Genomic DNA, 19311 nt, shown 5'->3' with positions numbered 1-19311 from the left:
CCACGCAGTGATGCGGGCAGCGATGGCAACCTCACCAGGCCCCTGTGGATGCGCTGCCTTGATTCTGGTGCAGGGGGTGCCAGAGGCACTCCAGGAGGGCGTTAGATCAGCCATTGAGACTCTGGAGGGAGGGGTGAGTATGGTGATGAAGACAAAAGGAGCCGTGTGAGTGAGCGTGTGAGGACAGCAGAGCTCCATTGTGAGAAGGTTGGAAAACGTGCTCATGGGATTCCCTTTGCAAAGTAACAATGTTTGTTTTAGGATGCTTCTGGGCTGACCAGGCCAGGACCCAGTGTTGATGGGGGTTGGCTTGATGTAGGAAAAGGACTTTCAGGGGAGTCATTAAAAATTTAGAGTCATCTGTATGGCTTGCAATGTCTACCTCGCCCAAGGGCCTCAACCCAGCATGTACAGCACTGCTGCTACTCCTGCGTGCAAGCTCCGTGGATTCTTCCCTGGCATCTGCCTGCTTCTTGAGGTCATACTGCTGCAGAGGCTGTCCATGCCCACCTGCCTTGAGAACCCAGACGCCTCTTTCTGCGACCCAAGGAAGTGCCAGGAGAAGCCATGGAGAGCTGCAAGGCCCCCAGGCTTGGGGAAGCTGATTCTCAGATTGCTGGAGGTGGCCAAGGGTGGCAGGGCTTGGTGGATGCCAGAAAGTCCCCTGTCCCATGTAGCTGGAAAGTGACATTTCCTACAGTACCAGTGGGGGCCAGAGGAGCTGGAGAGTTGGGGGAACAGACGGGCTCCACGGTGGCTCTGTCAGGGTTGGAGCACCTACCAGCACGGCTGTCCTTAGATGAAAGAGGCCCAGCAAATCCCTGTGCAGAGATTGCTGCAGCCTTGCTAGATTCCATTTCACTCTCCTAGCTGGCCCTTCAGAGACGTTCTGAAGGCAGAGCTAAATCAAAGAATTCTGTTCAAATCCATACAAGATGTTGCTGTTTTTCTGCTCTGACAGGAGAGGCATTTGGAAGTGCAGTTTCTTTCTTTCTTTCTTTTCCTTTTTTTTTTTTTTATAGCTGTCTTAAAAAGGAGTTTGGCTGTTTAGCACAGCTGGTGCTCATTACATTATGCACTGGCAATAAGATAGCATGTGTAATTAATTTTTAATGCAGTGCTGGGTGCAGCGCTTTCAAGCAGTTAGTGGATGTGAAGAAGAGCACTGGCCACAGATATCAGAGACCTCAGAGCAAGGCAGCCCCGTTCTCCCTTAAGGGGAATCAGAAAGTGGCAGAGGAGGCTGGCATGACCCTCTGTGTGGAGTGGACTGGCCCAGAAATGGGTTCTTCTCGGGTGACCTGAGGTCAAGTCAGTGTTTAACAATCCAGGACCAGGGATCCGAAGAGATCATCTCCTCTAACCCTTTCCTTATAGAAATGGGGAAATCAAGGCAGAGAGTGGGGATGAAGCCATGATACATGGGTGGCAGAGCTGACTTAGACCTGGGTCTGCCCACTAGGCCATACTGCCCTTCTTGAGTTTTTATTGAAAACCAGAAAAGGAAATTTGTCACCTGGTGGAAGCCACTTACGGATTGATTTCTGCCTGACCGTGAGGCTCAGTGTGAAACCTGCAATGAGACTGGGCACCAGGTAGAGTTCCTCCCTGGTGTTGAGGAGCCCCATGTTGGGCACCTTGGGCTTTGGGTTTTGCTATCTGCACTGGGAGCACTCCAGGCACACCCTGAGTTTGAGACTCTGGGCTTGTGCTTTGACAGCTGGCTGCCCCGTCCTCGTGGGGCTCTGTGACATGGATGCACGTTTGAAGTTCAATGTCATTGTGAACCCGTATTAGACTGCAGGCATTGTGGGAAGCTCTAGAGATGGGGCCATCCTCGGTCCTTCCATAGCAGTGAAAGGGTGTGAATTGTGATCCCAGGCTAGCCACTGACTTCCCCTCTCCAAGCTTCAGTTTCCCCACCTGTCAAATGGGGACACTGAAGTACTTTCTCACCATCCCTCCATTGGCAGGTCCCATGAACAACCACCATCTGGGTGTGGCCACAACCCATGACCGGCACCTGGGGGAATCAGAGGGTAAAGGCCATCGGGAGGGGAAGGAGGGAGAAAGCTGAGCTGCTGGAAAGCCTTTTGAGACTGCGGCCTCGGGTACCCAACATCCCAGTGATGACTTAGCTGTTGGAAAGCCACTTACCTGGGAGAGTTAGTGTGAATGAAGGTGGGGGAAGGGTCAATATCATCAGTGTTCCTGGGGCTTGACACTGTTTGCTAAAGGGCTGGCTCAGTTCTAGGCAAGACATCCTATTGTCATAACACTCCCAAGAAGAGGCACTCCCCCACCCTTTTGCTTGTGAGGATAGTGGGGCTCAGAGAGGCCACACAATCAGGGGTCACACAGCACACAAATAGCAGAACTTGACAGAGAGTCTCAAAATAGAGATTCAGACTCAGGTCTGGCCAGCCTCTCAGCTATGCTCAGAGCTCTCCCCTCTGGCTTCCCTTTGGACTGTAGCGGACAACAGAGATGGAGTTGCTAGTAGAAAACCAGATCAAACTCCTATATGGGACCTGGGAGGGTCCCCAAGGTCTTCCTTCATGCACTGGTCATGATTGTGCCAGACCCTGGGCTAGACTGAGGGATCCAGAAATGGGCATGACAGGGTCCTTGCCCCAGAGGAACTCACCATGGTGGGGGTGCCCCTTGGAGGGCCTTCTCACTCAGTGGATGTGAAATGCGTGTCTCCATGGCGCCTTTCTCTATTTGAAAAAAATGAATAAGTTGGCTGCCGCCCGGGGGCTCTCTCACTTATTGCCGGGTACAGCTCAGGAGCAGATCGCAGTATGGAGAGGTGTCCCGCCTCAGGACAGCTTGTCCTTGTGCTCACCCTGCTGAGAGGTGGGGGGTACCTTCTGTGAGGACTTTTACCTGAATGAAGCGCAAGTGGTGTCTGGCTGCATTGGAATTCTCGTGATTATCGGCATGTTTTTGGCTCTCATTGTATCCAAGGGTGTAGTGGGCCCACGGCTACTCCGTAACTACATGTTATATGGAAGAAGTGAGAGAGTAATGGGTTTTCTGTGAAAGGCGGTGCTGCTTCTGGAAACGGGGCATACACACGTTCATTCTCATGGAGCAGCGCCGTATCAAACGGAATCGTGTGAATTGAAGGGCACCTGGACTTCTCTTGGAAAATGCTCCAGACTTCCATGGTGTTCCTTCCAGAGAATTTATTTTTGTGTTCTCTGTACCTGAAATCAAATGCGTGCCTAAGCAAAAGTGTCCCCTGGCTCCCACCACCCTATCCTCCCCACAAAATGGTGGACATCAGGGGCAGGTAAGGGAACAGAAGAGGTCTCTTTGCAGGTATTACAGTATTTTTTAAAAGGTCCTATGTAATAAGCAGCAGCTAAGGAGACAGAAAGACAGTCGACGAGGAGAGTGCCAGTGTCTCCCACAGGGAAGAATGAATGCACAAGGAGAATGCTGTTTTCTGGAGTACAGAAAGCGTCCTCTCACAGACCAACTGGAATCACAAGCTGGGTTATGAACTTCTTCCAGCTCCCATTGGCAGTGCTTCTTACCAGGCACAGGGAAGGGCTGCTTTTTCCAAAAGGGGAAAAAAAACTTTTAGACAAAGCTTGTACCAAGCTCTGAACTGTAGAATTTCTCAAGTGACCGAACATACATATATTCCTAACTTAAATGATTATTTAAATCAAATGCTTATTGTGAAATTAATATTACATTACATCAAATAAGGTTTACTTGTAGAAGAAAGAAAGGAAGGAAGGAAGGAAGGAAGGAAAGAAGGGAGGGAGGGAGGAAGAAAGGAAGAAAGGAAGGAAGGTAGGGAGAGAAAGGAAAGGGCTCCACAGGAGCTGGGAGGATTGGGAGATCTACTGGGGTTTACCACTGGGGAACGTGAGGCCGAGGGTCCAGTCCACTGTGGGCAGTGACAGGTGTGGATGTGGTGTCTTCCGGGAAGGGGCCTGCTGACGACAAGCTTCCTCCAGCCCTGGACACAGGGGGAAACAAAGTCACTGACCCTCAGTCCACAGAAGGCAGTTTTGATCTTGAAGAAGAGGGCTAGAGCATGGGCAAGATTTTCTCATCCAATCTTCTCAAATTAGGTTTTGGGGGTCTGATGGGAGTCAGGGACTTGGCATGTGGTCCCACACCAGCCTTGAGCAAGTTGATTTCCTCCGCCAGGCTCATCTCTGTCTCTCCAGTGCCTGGGGCAGGACTGAGCCCCAGCAGGTGCCCAAGAGATGCTGGGGGACAATGCAGACCCAGAAAAGGCAATGTCTGCACCCACGAGAAAAAGCAGAGGAAACACAGAAAACCCTACCAGCCACATTCTCTTACGACCGTGCTCCTCACTTTTGTGCACAGGGCGGTGGAATCCATTTTTTTTCCCCACTGGGAATCGAAAGAAATGGATTCGCGCTTTCATTGCTCTTAAGAAAGCTCGACGTGTTCTTTGTTTTTATGGTGCCGGGGAGCAAAATGTACTTGACTTTTCAAACCTGAGCGCAGGGTCGGGGTAGAGGGGCTGTGTTCTGTGTGTATTTCACAATTAAACCCAAATAGATATAGTTTATTCAGACATAATCAAGGCTGGCCAGTTTTAATCCAAAAAACAGTGGGACGGAGTCCTCGGTGGGCGGGGTTTCCTCTGTGGGCCCCGATTTATGCCGGGGAAACCAGATCAGACTCAGATAACGTCCCTGGGAGGGTCCCCAAGGTCTTCCTTCATGCGCTGGTCAAACCTGTGCCAGACCCTGGGCTAGATTTGACGGATCCAGAAATGGGCATGACAGGGTGCTTGCCCTAGAGGAACTCGCTGCAGTGGGGGTGCCCCCCGCGGGGGGAGCTTCTCTCCCAGCTCTGGATTTGGGCTTTCCAGGCAGCTCCTCTTGTAGTTCACAGGTGAGAGGTGACAGGACCTGCTGGTCTTCCTAGATGTGAAATTGTTCTCCTTACACATCTGGTGGATGGCACAGGTGGGATTTGAATCCAGGCCTCCTTGGGCCTGGGGGCCCACGTGGACGTCCTGCTCCTGTCCTTGCGTCTGGCTCCTGGCTGCCCTTCCCGCCTGGCTTTGTACCTGGCAGGTATGAGTAGGAGCAGCCAAGCAAGAGGAATGAGCTGGTGAATTACGGAGCTGCTGCTGGGTCAGCCTGAACCCCGGGGAATTAGAATACCAGTACTTTATGATTCCTGAGGAACGGATCAGAGGGCTCAGGACTTCTCCAGGGAGGCGAATGCAGAAATGGAGTCACTACCTGCAGAAACAGGGGCTGGTGGAATCTTCTCATAAAACCGGACATTTCTAATTATTGCCTTTGTTAAGAAGTGAGGAATAGCTGGTGGGGCGAGGCCCGCTCGCAGCATGAGTCTGCTCTTGGTGCTGTATTTAACCAGTCCTTTCTGACTCAAGTTCTTTTGCATGAATTCCCATGTGTTTTCTTAGCCAGCTCAGTTATTAGCATTTTAATCTTAAAAAATACCATTGATAGGGTCGGGGGTGGTGGCTCATGCCTGTAATCCCAGCACTTTGGGAGGCCGAGGCGGTTGGATAGAGGTAGAGATAGAGACCATCCTGGCCAACATGGTGAAACCCTATCTCTAATAAAAATGCAAAAATTAGCCGGGTGTAACGGCAAGCGCCTATAGTCCCAACTGCTCAGGAGAGTGAGGCAGGAGAGTTGCTTGAACCTGGGAGGCAGAGGTTGAGGTGAGCTGGGATCATGCCACTGCACTCTGGCCTGGCAACAGAGCAGGACTCCGTCTCAAAAAAAAAAAAAACAAACATCATTGATTGAGGGTCCACTGTGTGCCATGGGCTTTCTCTGTATCTCTAGTGATTCTCACAATGCTTTGATTGTGAGTTTTTGAAACTGTGGTATTGTAAACATTAGATTTGCCATTTTAACCATTTTTAAGTGCCCAGTTCGGTGCTAATAAGCACATTGAGATTGTTATGTAACCACACCACCATCCGTCTTCAGAGCCTTTCCGTCATCCCCAACAGAACTCTGGCCCCATTCAACACTAACTTCCCATTTCCCCTCTCCTCTCTGCCCGCCCGCCAGTCCCCTTCTGTCTCTGTGAATGTCACGATTCCGGGTTCCTCCTGGGAGTGGAATCACACAGTGCTTGTCCTTTTCTTCTGGCTCATTTCACTTAGCAGTGTCTTCAAGCTCCATCCATGTTGTAGCACATGTTAGAATCTCCTTCCTTCTTAAGGCTGAGTAATATTCTGTCGTGTGGGGAGACCACATTTTGTCCATCCATCCATCCATCCATCCATCCATCCATCCATCGGTGGACGTTTGTGCTGCGATTGTGAATCGCAGCTGAGACCGTGGTGGGCAATCATCTGTCTGAATCCTTGCTCTCAGTTCTTTTGGGTTTATACCCGGAAGCGGAGTTGCTGCATCAAAGGGTAATCCTCTATTAAGTTTTCTGAGGAATTGCTGACCCGTTTTCCATAGTGTCTGCACCGTTTTACGTCCTCACTGACAGTGCACAAAGGTTCTAATTTCTCCGCATCCTTAATCTGAATGTTGGGTAATGTTAGTGCTTTTTGGACTGTTGACAGCCAAAGAACCCGCTTCTCAGGGATGTGACAACACCTGGTCCAGGTTAGGTGGGTAATAAACCTGAAGGTGATTTCAGTCCAGCCTCAGCCGGCCCAGGGGTGGTGCCTACAGTCACCGGTGGACTGACCGGGGCTACCACCTTCAGTATATTTTACTGGAGGGTCTCAAATTCGGTTCTCTTAGAAATGGTTCCCCACGACACGGTTCTTAGTTCTCACTTCTGTCTCTCAGAACAGCTTCTTTTTATTTTTATTTTATAACAAAGTCAGCTAAACATTTAGCTACCTGATAGTTTGGGGAAGAAACTTCTACAAATGGATAATTTTCATTGTTCTTTCTGTTGTATCTTCAGGGTGTGATTTTCGTGTGACTAAGCAGAGGGAGCCCGCATTTGGAATCAGAGCCCCCAGGAGGGAGGTAGAGCTCACTCCATGTTCTGTGCATGCCGTGGCGCTCTCTGAGCTTTGTGCGGTCTCCTCACCTGATGGGAATCATCACACTGGTTTTGCTTCCTTGGCTGGGTTGGGAGGGACTGGGGACAGGGGATCTCAAGTGAGTGGCTTTGGGTCCTTTGTATATTGGGGATGGTAATTGTCATGATTTTTATTAGTGGTTGTGTTTTCTCTCTATTGTCCTGTATTAGCATTCCCGGGCTGCCATAGCAAATGGGCACAGACTGGGTGGCTTAAGACAATAAGAAATTGATTCCCTGGTCGGGTGCAGTGGCTCATGCGAGTAATCTCAGAACTTTGGGAGGCTGAGGTGGGTGGATCTCTTGAGCCCAGGAGTTCAAGACCAGCCTGGGCAACACAGGGAAACCCAGTCTCTAAAAAAATTAGCCAAGCAGGGTAGCATACACCTGTAATCCCAGCTACTGGGGAGGCTGAGGCAGGAGGATCCCTTGAGCCTGGGGAGGTCTTCTTGGTGAACTGTCTGGGATGGGCTCAGGCTCTTCCAGGGCATTCCCCAAATGTCTCCTGTGTTGAACCTGGAGCTGGTTTTTGACAAGATGGACACATGTTCATTTTTTCTCAGGAGTGTGGTGATTCTGAAATGTCTGGCCCTTTGGCCAGAGCTCAGATTTCCATGTTTACGGAAGGCAGTGTGGTCACATGTGGCCCCCAGCCCTGCCCCCACGCTGAGTCAGAACACAACTATTAACAATGGGGCGGGGAGCATGATTTAAAAAAAATCTGCAATGATTATTATGAGAATTAACAGAGTTGAATAGGAGCTAAAAATAACTGGACACACACTTGCCTATAATCCATTTTTTAAAAGAAAATATAATTATTTTTGTAAACTGGCTCTGAGAAGCCAGGAGTATTTTTAATCTACATCTTCTTTTTTTTATTTTTTTTGAAACGGAGGCTCACGCTGCTGCCCAGGCTGGAGTGCAATGGTGTGATCTCAGCTCACACTGCAGCCTCTGCCTCCCGGGTTCAAGTGATTCTTCTTAGTCTACATTTTAAGACATGGTGCATGTTTTCAAAGAGAGCAGCTCGGAGCCCTCTGGCATGTCATGATGTCACCAAGTCAGAGTCCACCTGGGGCCTGTGGGGATGGGTGGTGGCAGGAGGCGGGGTCAGAGGTTAAGGAGCCCAGTTCTGAGTACCATTTTCCTGAGCATGTATTTGATGAGAGGTGTTCCACGAGCCTGCCGTGGCTTCTGTGGGTGCTGGAGCCTGGGATGTCCTGGATACCCCCGGTCTGGAAGCTGGTAGCATCGAGAGAACAGCAGCTGGTTCAGCTCAGAAGCCAAGGGGTGGGGGTTCCCCCTGGGTGAGGTGGACCTGACGGGGTCTGAGCAGACCTGCGAGAAATACCCAAGACTTGAGGGAAAACATTCCATGGCTTTTTCATTTGGAGCCAAACATTGCCTCATGTAATTTTCTCCCTGCTTTTTCCCATTGCCTCTGCCAGGGTCCTTGGGCCTGGCACAGACGCTGTAATAAAAGACCCTGTGTGTGTGTGTCTGTATGTGTGTACGTGTGAGGGTGTATATGTGCATATGTGTGCATGTATGTGTGTTCGCATGTGTATATGTCAGTGTAGGTATTTGTGAGTGTGTGTATGTGGGTATTTGTGCATGTCAGCATATGTGTATGTGTGGGTGTGCATGTGTGTACATGTCTGAATGTATATATGTGCATGCATATGTGTGAACCTGAGTGTATCTATGCATATTTGTATATATGTGTGCACATACACACATGCATTTGTGTGTGCACATATGTGTATGTGTGTATGTATGTGGGTATTTGTGAATATGTCAGTGTGTGTGTGTGTGAGTAGGTGTGTGTACATGTCTGAGTGTATGTATGTGCATGCATGTGTGTACATGTGAGAGCATATGCACACACATGTGCATACATGTGTACACACGTATTTGTGCATGTGTGCATGCATGTAGATATTTGTATGTGCACATGTGAGTACACGTGTATATGTCTGAATGTATATGTGCATATGTGTGTATGTATGTGTGTGTGTATATATATTTGCTTGTGAGCATGTATGTATGTGCATTTGTGTGTGTTGAGTGTGTGTGTGTGGGGGTTCCAGGGAGAACTATCGGCACAGAACCAGCCCCTCCCAGCCCCCCATGCTCTGTGTTTATGGTGAGGGCACTTGTGATTATTTTTCTTCCCTGAACGTTCTGATTCTTCCTGGATTGTGGTGTGTGTCCATCCTAAGGCCTGCAGAGGCCTTTGAGGGCGTGCAGCTCTTTGGAGCTGAATTCACCTTCTCAGTACCTTCTAGGGGAGACTGACCCCCATCTGCAACCTTGGAGGGAGCCCCCAGTCCACAGTGCTGGGAAATGTGGCCAGTCCAGTGTGTGACCCACCAGGAGCGAGTGCAGGAAGAACAAGGGCTGTGGAGGTGGATAGCTGGGTTCAAATCCTGATTCAAATGTCTCTGAGCTGTGGCCTTGCGGGGGCCGCCCAGCCTTTGGGCACAACCGGTTCCCTACCTGTGGAATGAGAATAGCACCATCCTACCACGGAGAGTGGGCGGCTAGCAGTGAAAATGGGGCGCTGTGCTAAGCGTTCATCTCAGGCTTCGTCTTCAACATCCCTCACCCCAATTCTGTGAGGAAGGTACTTTTCACATCCCCATTTTACAGATGAGGAAATGGAGGCAGTCCGATTTCAGAACGCTTTACTGCTTTATTCTTCCTTAGAGCCGTTCCTTGTTACATTGTGCTGTCTTAAGCAGCAGTTGGCCTGGGAAAGGTGCTGCGTACTAGCAGGTATTAATGTTATATTTTTGTTGTTGTTGTAACTGTGGTTATTATTATCGCCATCACTATCACTGCCGCTTCCCTGGGTGGAGGCATTCCGGGGTCCCTGGGGTTCTCCTCTGTTCCCGGCACTGTCCTCTGTTTCTGGGGGCCACATTCCTCCTCTCGCCTCTCAGCCCCGACTCCCCGGCTTCTCTCCTCCATTTTGTGTTTGTGTGAATTTGAGTCTCTTTCTCCTCTAATTGAGATAATGAACAGTGGTTCCAGAATCTCTGCACTAAAAGTCAAGTGCAAAGTGATGGTTTTCATTTGTTCTCTCTCTTTCTCTCTCTCATAATATACATCTCTTTAAGAAGGGATCCGCTGAAAGCAAACAGCTAATAACCTGTGGATTTATGGAGGCAGCGCGAGCCGGCTTAATAAGCTTTTATACCTGGAATCAGTGTTCTGTCCCTTTAAGTTGAAACTCCAACGTGCCTTGGTATTTTACAGTGCCTGGTTTCATTTATGCTGGAGCCAGACTTACTATGTGAGAGCCGTCCGCATGCTGGAATTAGTCTTAAGCTTGCTTCTGTGGTGTTGCCAAATTCCATGTTTGTGTTTTATTTAGAATTCTTTTCACGGCCAGCCGATTCTGTGCCGGCACACATAGGCACTGTTGCGCCCCATGGAGAAAATAAGCAAGCTTGCGTTTTCTTTGGCAGGGGCCGCGGCCACAATAGACTGCGGTCTCTGAAACATTTTTTAAAAGCTATTTTAACCCATAACAGATGCATAAAGTCGGCTCAGGCATGCCAGTTTTCTTAGTTTTAATTAAAAAATAATTACAGTCTAATGGGATGTTAGTGACACATTTGGATGAATGGTGGGTGACATTATCTGCAACTTATAAATTAGTGCCTCTTCCTTGGCCGGAGCAGAGGTGGGGCAGAGCTGGGGAGGGAGAATGTGGATATCTGTTCTTAATTGCAGGGTGGGGGCTGGGGGAGGTGGGAGTCGTTCTGGGCAGGGAGGCAGCTAATGGAACTCTTGGTGAGAGGTCAGCAGCACTCAGAAGGGACATTCCGCTGTGGCTGTCCAGGTGACAGTGCCGTCAGGAGGAATGGTGGTGTGGGAGCCTTTCCCTACCCCCGTGTGCTTGATCAACTCACCTGTAGTGTTCTTCAGCTGAGAGACCGCTGTACCTGGGTGCCGCAGCCTCAAGCCACCACCTACTTTCTGGCCCCTGTGATCCCTCCCCTCCTTCAGCTAGAAGCACACTGACCTGCTGGGGCCATGGGAATAAGATGCTGCTGGGAAGGCAAAGAGGCAGAACAGCACTGTCCCATCAGGTCCTCATGCTCCCAAGAAGGCTGCATCCCTGTTGCTCATCCTAATTTTTTTCCTAATATTTAATTTTATTTTATGTTAAGTTTTGGGATTCATGTGCGGGTTGGTTACATAGGTAAACGTGTGCCATGGTGGTTTGCTGCACTTTTTTTTCCTTTAAGGTAGGGTCTCACCGTGTCACCCAGGCTGAAGTACAGTGGCAGGATCATAGCTCACAGCAGTCTCAAGCTTCTGGGCTCAAGTGATCCTCCCGTCTGAGCCTCCCACGTAAGCTGGGATTATGGGTGGGTACCACCATGAAAACCTTTTTCAAAAATTTTTTACAGAGACAGGGTCTTGCTATGTTTCCCAGACTGGTCTCAAACTCTTGGCCTCAAGTGATCCTTTCTCTCAGCCTCCTAAAACATTGGGATTACAGATATGAGCCACCATACCTGGCCACACCTGGGTTCAGATTTTATGTAGAAGTTGCCACTCATTGGAATCTGGAGTGGAGGACAGTAGGCTGGGCCGGCCCTGGGAGGCAGGGGCTCCACAGGAACTGAAGCTAGGAATAGGCGGGGCTGTGGACGGGGCGGTGGTGGAGGGGGGACGCTGACTGTGTCAGGAGGGAAGGGAGCTTCTCTGCTGTGTCACCAAGGGGGTCAGTAATGTCCTCTCCACTAATCAGGCAGCTGATAAGTGGCAACAGGTTGTTCCAACACTTGAGCCCAGGTTCTGCCTGCCCTTTGTGTGGTCCAAGGACCAGGTCTGGGGAGAAGGAGGAGTTAGTGCCCTGGGCCCAGCCTCTCGGGACCTGCTTTCTCTCCAGCTGGCCCTCCTGGGAGGAGGAGCACTGCAGGGTTGGGATGTGTCACCTTGAGCCTTCCAGCGTCAGGAGCAAGATGCTGGCCCCAGCAGTACCCTTCTGCCTGGGCGTGCTGGGCAGCTCCTCGGGGGCCCTTCCCAGGGGCCCCTGTGCCTGTTGCCAGGTGCTCTCCAAGCAGTACCCCAGAGAGGGGATGGGACGTGCCCCAGGAAACTGTGCTGAGCTAGGACACATGTGGCTGACGTTGGACTCTACCTTCCCCTAGATCCTTGTGCTCTGTGCAAGCTCACAGACTCTGCAGCCTGTGGGAGCGTGGGAGACAGGCACAGGCTAGGGTTCTTCACGTGTACTTTCGGGCTGGTGGGACTTTGCGTTGCCTGTGGAGTAAAAAGAGTGTTTCTTAGACAATATTTCCCTGAGCCCAGATTTCTCAGAAGTGAAAATTAAGTTCTTCTATTAAAAAGGTGAGTCACATCAGCCCAGATGAGAGTCATTTCGGCGTTCCTCGGATTTTTGGAGGGGAAATGTTGCATTCCTCTGAATCCGTTCAATTACACCTCATTGCTGAATAACGCGCTGGGCATTCTGGGTGGCACCCTCTGCTGTCTGATTAGTTGAGGCTGTGTCTGCCGCACTTGAGAGGGAGCAGCTCGCACACCCAGGTTGGCCGAGTCTCCAGGGCTCCCTTTTTCATCCCAGGGGCTCATTGGGAGCCTTGACATGGTCTCAGCATCTGATTCTTGCAAATGATTCCTGCCGAGATGAAAAGGTTCCCTGTCTGTCTGCTCATTTGAGGTTTTTGGTTTTTTTTTTTTTTTTTTTTTTGAGATGGAGTCCTCTCAGCTCTGTTGCCCAGGCTGGAGTGCAGTGCAACCTCCACCTCCCAGGTTCAAGCTATTCTCCTGCCTCAGCCTCCCGAGTAGCTGGGATTACAGGTGTGCACCACCACATTTGGCTAATTTTTGTATTTTTAGTAGAGACAGGGTTTCACTGTGTGAGCCAGGATGGTCTCGATCTCCTGATCTCGTGATCTGCCCGCCTCGGCCTCCCAAAGTGCTGGGATTACAGGCGTAAGCCACTGTACCGTGCTTCATGTGCGTGTTAGGCAGATGGCACCGGGTCTAGAGGTGTCCTGCTCTCCCTGGAGGGCGTCCTGCTTAGGTGAAGGTGGAGACTGGCTTGGTTTTGTCCTCTCAGTGATGTTATTTTATCCTCCCAAAAGCCACCAATGACTAAGACTGGAACCAAAGCAGGAGGTGTCACTGGGTTTGGGGACAGACCCAGAGACTTCTCTAGACTAGAGACAGCACATCCCGTGTTGGGGAAAGGGAGCCAAGTAGGCAGAGGAGACTGGAGAGCATCGTGGCTCTTGGACCAGCCCTCTGCAGTGCAGTCTTTCATATGTCTTGCCCTGGGCTCCGTCAGGGCCTGGGTCACAGGCAAGTGGACACTTGCTTCCAGATAAAGCTCCCGGGGTGGGGCGTGGAGGGGTTGTTCTCTGGGAACTCTCTGCTGAGCTTGGGGCCTAGGTTGGTATCACCTGTGCCCCCCCAACCCCGATGGGCCCCTGTACTTCCCCATGGAGACACTTATCATGGGGCGGGTCTCCTTTCCTGTCTCCCTGGCCATCTTGGGACACCAGGATGTGGGCTAGCCTGGGCCCTGTTTGTCCCCACCTGGCCCCCATGAGGCTGTCTGTGAGCGCTTGTGAATGAAGTGAAATCAAGTGAAATGAAGCTGACTGAGCAGAGTCCCCACGTGGCCAGAGACCCAGGCAGGTGCATTCAGAGCCTCAGTTTCCTGCAGTGTCGGCTGCCCACTCAGGCCCAGGGGAGCCTGCAGGTTTGCATACTTGGACACCATGGGGCTCGAGCTGCACGCGCTACAGCTGTCAGACCGATCTGGAGGCTGCCTGTCTGGCTTTGGGTGCACCAATTGATTTTTGGAAATTTTGGGGGGCATCCATTTTGCTTTTGCATCTTTATTCAGCAAGAGGCTCCAGCCCCAGTGCTCAGGTGGATCCCTGGGTGGAAGGAGCAGTTTCTTGGGTTGATGGCAGCTCTTGGAAAGAAAGATGAAGTGTAGGGAGGATGAGAATGAGTGGAAGTCGGTGGCTAGGATGGGAGAAGCTTTGGGCTTGGAATAAGATCCAACATGTGGTTTCTGAGTTTGGAACCAGCTCCTCTGCTGGGATGTGTGTCAGGGAGTGGGGATGGGTGGGGGTTCAAGTTCATTTACTTGTATTTAGTTGACGTTTCCTCTTTTTATAAGTAAGAAGCAAAAGCCCATGTAGATGATGGGAAACACAGGCTGGAAAAGCAGAGTTTGTTTACTCATTAAATTTTCCATAAAATGAACAACAGTTTAGCACTAAGGAGCCAGCTGTGGGGGGTACTCCAGAGGGCAGGGCGGAGTTTGGCGTGAACCTCTGGGTGGGAAATGCAGCAGCAGGTCAGAGTCATGCATTCGTGTGAAAGAGGTCAGGTGCAGACACAAGGGCGATGGACTCCAGGGACCGGGTGGAGAGGGGTGTGCGTGCATGTGTGTGTGCACGTGTGTTTTTGCATGAGTGCGTTGTGTACATGTGAATGAATGTGCACATATATATGCATGCATGCATTTATGTCTGTGCACACGAGTGCACGCGTGTGAATGTGCATGTGTGTGTCCATGTGTGCATGAGTGGGGATCGCTACACTGTACCCTGAGACCAGGCTCTGTGTCCAGCTGCCGTGAGGAGGAGGACAGAGCAGCAAAAGACACAGGCCAGGAGGGAGTGAGGGGCCCTGACAATACCCGAGTACATGACTCTGCTCTGGGTCCAGAGGCTGTCCAGCTGCAGGCTCTCATGGGAACCCCTTTACTCCCCTGGCTACACGTGGGCTTGGGCTGGAGACTGGAACCTCTGCTGCTCCCACGGCGCTTTCTGAGGCAGAAAGCCTGACAGGGAGCCAGACAGGCCTGGCTCTGACCTGGCTCTGCTGTCTTCACTGGATGACCTCAGCCTCCACTTCCATCTTCCAGCCTCTGTTTTCTCACTTGCTAAAAGGAGATCACAGTGTTAGCTCGGTACACATGTGTGGGCGGCTCAGGACAGGGCCCGCATCTGCAGGCCTCTGTGAGGGGAGCTGTTATGATCTGATGATCATTGTCATTGTTGGTAGAGGGGAAGGTGTCTTCTCCATGATGATATGGGGGTCTGTGGCCCCAAGTGCAGCTAAGTCAGGAGGATGTGATGGTGAAGCCTGAGCTCCTCTGCATATCAGTGTCAAAGTCATCCCTGCTAGACCAACTCTGGGCCGCAGTGCTTGCCTGGATCTGGCTTTGGGGGACATCCTTATCCCCCAGTGGGAAGCCCTGCCGTCAGTCTCTCTCTTCCACACCTGAGCAAGAAGAGCCTTGCCATGGACCCAAAGCTGGGAAGTTGGTGTCTTGGTCCTGGGGCACGAGCTGCTTGAGCTCCTATGCGAGCCTGTTCCAGACCCAGAACACAGGACTAGAACAGGGAGGTGTCTGGCTGAGGAGAGAGAGCACTTCTTGGTGATTTCTCCCCAGAGAAAACCTTTGCAGTAAACACTACTGCAGGCAAGATGGGGTGGAAAACCTGCGCCTCCTGTTTGCTGTGGGCTGAGAAAGCTCAGGGATGCAGGGCAGTTGCCGGCAACTCTTCTTCCTCCCTGTCTCTGGTTTTGGCCATTCTTTGGAACCTGCTCTCCCAACCTTTCCGTTTTCTCCAGTGCTTGTTCCGTTTCATTGGTTTCTTCTGCAAGGAATAGGATGCGGTTGTCCAGAGGTGCATTGGCACTGGGCTTGTCCGTAGCACATGTGCCTCCGTTGCTCCCTCCTCTACTGTGGCAGACATCACTTGTCGATCTGTCGATCACAGCGTCTCCTTTCCCTGGGTCCTGACCTGGATGCTTCAAGCCGAGAGGCACAACAGCCTCTGCTAATCGATTGTGCTGGTCCAGGAATTGAAACTTAATTCCTGTCCTGGCATGACTTTTCTCCGAGGAAATGGTGAGAGTGTGCACCACCTCACGCCATTTCTTCAGCCCTTGATGAAAGTCTTGGGGGCGGCTCAGAGGTCTTCCTGGTCATTGGACCATTTAGGGGACTTGGCTAGAGGTCTTGGCTTAAGCATTGCAGCTCTGGAGATGGTGGCTGCCCTGCTGAGGGCTAGTGGGTGCCAGGCCGTCCTGAGCACTGCATTTTTGCAGTGGTTTTATAGTCAAGGTGCACAGGGGGCAAGGCTTTGATCCGAGGTCACAGATTTAAAGGCAGAGAGGACAGCTGGCCTGGCTGTTCCACTCTAGGGTACTCGCCTCTCACCCACGCTGTGCTCCTCAGGTTTCTCCCCCTACCCTCAGCCTCCAGGCTCTCTTGGCTTCCTGCAGCCGTGGCCCTGGCCCAGGCTGAGACTGAGGTTCTCCCCTGCCTGGGGCCAGCTCCCCAGGGGCCGAGGTCTGCATCCCTGTGGCACCTTGCTGATGTTTGCTGGTGGTTGATTCTCTCCCCCAGTTGTCCCAGTGTCCCTGGCAGCTGTTGTTGCTCTCAGCTCTGGGCTGGCCCTGGCACTGACCTCATTCCAGCCTGCAACCAGGCTTGTTCCATCACGTGGCCTCCGTGGTCTCTGTGGATTCCACCCCAGGGCTGTGCCCTGCTCTCTGCTTGCCCAGGAGTCCCCCACGGATGTCAGTGAGGCTGTGTGTTTTCATAAACAAGAAGCGGAGTTCTGGGGTCCAGTAGGAATCTGAGCTGAGAGAGGGATGGAACCCCCTCCCTAGCCCATGGCCTGTCTTTCACCCTTTGTCTCAGGAGTCCTCGTCGTGACTCTGTGGCAGCATGGCAGCTCCTGTCTTGCAAATGAGGAAACTGAATCTCCTAGGAGTCCAGGGCCTCTTGTGGGACCTCATGGCTCTGGAGTGGTGGAGAGGGCGTTGTGACCAGGTCTCAGACCGTAGCCCCTCTCTATCCTAGACACAGTTAGGTAAAGCTCCTCCCCGCTGCGTAGCCCATCTCAGCCTCCTCTGCTCTCACCGCACTCTGCTTCCCTGGAGGTATCCTGGCTCTTGCCCAGAGCCCCTCTATCCCACTTCTTGGGGGCTCGAAGTTCCCATGTCCACGTTGGTCTTGTCCCGGCTGCAGGGTATGTGGCTGTTGGAGCTGAGGGCAGGGACGAGCCTCATGACTTCTGTGTCCTGGTATCAGCGTTGCGTCCAACCCTGGGGAGACTGACGACTGCTGGGTGGGTGAAAGCATAACCAAAGCAGTTCTTGCAGCGAGCACTCCTTTGCGCAGACCTGCCTGCTGTCTTGGGTCAGGAATGCCTCAAACAAGGGATCCAGCGGATTCGGGGAAGGGGCCCTGCCCTGAGCCTGCCTCGATGGGAGGAAGGCAGCGTTGTTAGCTAGAATCAAGTCTGAAGCCAAAGGGAACATGAAGCCCCCTTTCCTCTTGTTAAACGCAGCCCCACGCTCGGTCTTGCTTGGGTTAGTTTCCCTGTCTGCAGCTAGAAGGAATGGCCCTTTTATGACTTCAGCGCTTCAGGAGACCTCAGGAAAGCTAGGTGTAAATATCAGAGCCTGCCAACAGCCAGTGGCGGCAACTGCCTAATAAACTCCGAGTAAATAACGTGGTGATTAGCAGGGATTGCAGCCCTGAATGCTGTGCTCTCTGGAGGGAGGAAGGGTCCTTGTCCATGCCTGGGATTCGGGCTCAGGGAGGTCCGAGGGCCCTGTGGCTGTGGCCCAGGTGACCACACCAGGCTTTTCTAGGAAGGGATGCCACGCCTGAGCGGGCCCGTCTTTGTGCAAACTGTGCCTCTCAAAAGGATGAGGGACGGGATCCCTCGCCTCTTGCTTTAAAACATCTGGGCTCAGCCGAGCGCAGTGGCTCACACCTGTAATCCCAGCACTTTGGGAGGCCGAAGTGGGTGGATCACCAGGCCAGGAGTTCAACACCAGCCTGGGCAATATGGCGAAACCCCATGTCTACTAAAAATACAAAAATTAGCTGGGTGTGGTGGCGTGTACCTGTAGTCCCAGCTGCTTGGGAGGCTGAGGCAGGAGAATCACTTGAACTCAGGAGGTGGAGGTTGCAATGAGCTGGATCGTACCACTGCACACCAGCCTGGGCAACAGAGCAGGACTCCATCTAAACAAAACAATAACAACAAAAAAACACATCCGGGCTCTCAGGCATCCCCATGGGAAAGTAGACTCCTCATTGTGACATGCATGGCCCTGGGACTTAGTGGACTCATCTCCCAGGGCCCTGCATCTGCCACCCAGCCTGGCCTATTTACAAAGCACCCACTCCATGCTGGGCGTGGTGCACCTGCTCGCTCCAGTCCTTCCAGTAACGCTGCTCTGCTGGTGTGTGGAGATGCAGACTCAGGGGCCTCTTACTTGCCCAGGGCCACCGAGCTGGTGGGAGCTCAGTTCCAAGGGGATCTGGGGACAGGATCTGCCAGAGCCCCTTTAGGGCTGCCATTGTTGGCAGCTGAGCTCTGCTCCATTGGGGTCCTTGCTGGGCCCTCGGTGCCTCTGCCCTTTGGCCTGGCTGGACTCTGCCCAGCAAGCCTTGGCCTCCCCAGGCAGCACCTGCACCTGCGCCTAATCAGATCACGTCGCATCCTGTGTGTGGAATGTGAGGACTTCCAGGGCATGGATTGTGCCTGATGCCTCTAGTTCTGGTCCCAGCACCCAGGGTGCCCAGTAGGTCAGTCAGGGTCTGAGTGAATAGGGGGTGTTTTTGGAGCCCTCTTGCCCCCCAGAAGCAGGAAGCACACTAGAAGTGACTGAGGTGAGTGCCTAAAGCTCCCCAGCCTCGTGGGGATTTTCTATTCCCAAGGGCTCAGCTAGAGGGAGTTTAGATTGGAAAGGAAGGGATAAGGCGTCCTTGGCCAGGTGAGTTCTGAGTTTGAGGCCTGCAAAGGCTCATCAAGGTACAGAGCCCCCCTGAACTGGAGCGGCTGTTGGGTCCTCATGTATTTTTTCTTTCTTTATCATTTTTGTCATAATAAAAGGAATCTGAAGACTCTTGCTTGAAGTAAACCAGTAATAGAAGCATTAAAATGGTGATGAAATAATGAGAATCATACAATCCAGGGACAGAAAAGGTAGTCCTAGTAACCCGCATTACATAAAAACCTAGAGTTGGTCTACGGCCACACCACCCTGAACGCGCCTGATCCCATGTGATCTCAGAAGCTAAGCAGGGTTGGGCCTGGTTAGTAAGTGGATGGGAGACTGCCTGGGAATACCGGATGCTGTAGGCTTTAAAAAAACAAAAACAAAAAAAACCCTGGAGTTGACCTCTGAGCTTCTTGGGCCTTGGCAAAATGGAAACATTGTGATTTC

The 19311-nt window shown here is 51.8% G+C and overlaps 1 protein-coding gene and 1 pseudogene across 10 annotated transcripts in view; both read left to right on the top strand.

Moving 5' to 3' along the window:
- Positions 1 to 19311, top strand: part of BCL11B (BCL11 transcription factor B) — a 101252-nt gene that overhangs the window by 45297 nt on the left and 36644 nt on the right. The gene's annotated exons all lie outside the window — the stretch shown is intronic.
- On the top strand, positions 19111 to 19229 carry LOC118145280 (5S ribosomal RNA; annotated as a pseudogene).

Source organism: Callithrix jacchus, chromosome 8, assembly GCF_049354715.1.
Source record: "Callithrix jacchus isolate 240 chromosome 8, calJac240_pri, whole genome shotgun sequence".
NCBI classification, from domain to species: Eukaryota; Metazoa; Chordata; class Mammalia; order Primates; family Cebidae; genus Callithrix; species Callithrix jacchus.
The sequence above is the reverse complement of the archived record's forward strand: the minus strand, read 5'-3'. Positions and strand labels throughout refer to the sequence as shown.